Source organism: Octopus bimaculoides, chromosome 14 (assembly GCF_001194135.2).
Source record: "Octopus bimaculoides isolate UCB-OBI-ISO-001 chromosome 14, ASM119413v2, whole genome shotgun sequence".
In the NCBI taxonomy this organism is placed as follows: Eukaryota; Metazoa; Mollusca; class Cephalopoda; order Octopoda; family Octopodidae; genus Octopus; species Octopus bimaculoides.
In genome coordinates this window covers 16,712,908-16,713,560 of record NC_068994.1, presented here as the reverse complement: position 1 = coordinate 16,713,560, position 653 = coordinate 16,712,908, and positions in this window count along the sequence as shown.

Genomic DNA, 653 nt, shown 5'->3' with positions numbered 1-653 from the left:
AAAAAAAAAAAAAAAAAAAAAAAAAAAAAATTCTCTTAAATGGGACTGAATGGGTGGTGTAAAAAAAAAAATGTTTAAAAAGAATATGAAAATAAAAAAAATCCCCAGCAGTGAAACCATGCTGCAATGTAGAACAGAATCCGCCTCCTCTTTGTTTCGTTTTAAAGACTGAATGGAATCCTGGTTAAAATAAACTCCACATAGTAGAACTAGCAGTCATTGATGAGAGCACATACTACTGGAGAAGAATTGGTTGGTTGCTGTAGTTGTTACTGAGATTTGTTGCTGTTGTTGTTGTTGCTGTTTTTGTTTACTTGTGAAGTTCACACTGTTGTCCAGAGCAAGAACTATGACCGTTATTTTGAGAGGAGGAAGAAGGTACCAGCTGAATAAACTGGCAAGTCAGTAAGCAGTGACCAAAGTGAGTGTGTAGCTAGATTGGCTACAGTCATCAAACAGTTTACATAACACAGGGCTACAGGCTGGCTGGCTGAGCTGGCTGGCTGGCTTGGTTGTTTCAGTGTGAGGGTTGGCCACATCCTGTTAAAAATACAAGAAAAAATTTTTTAAACTGCATCATTTCCAAGATGAAAAAGCAGAAAAAGAATATATATACACACACACATATATATATATATGTATATATATATATA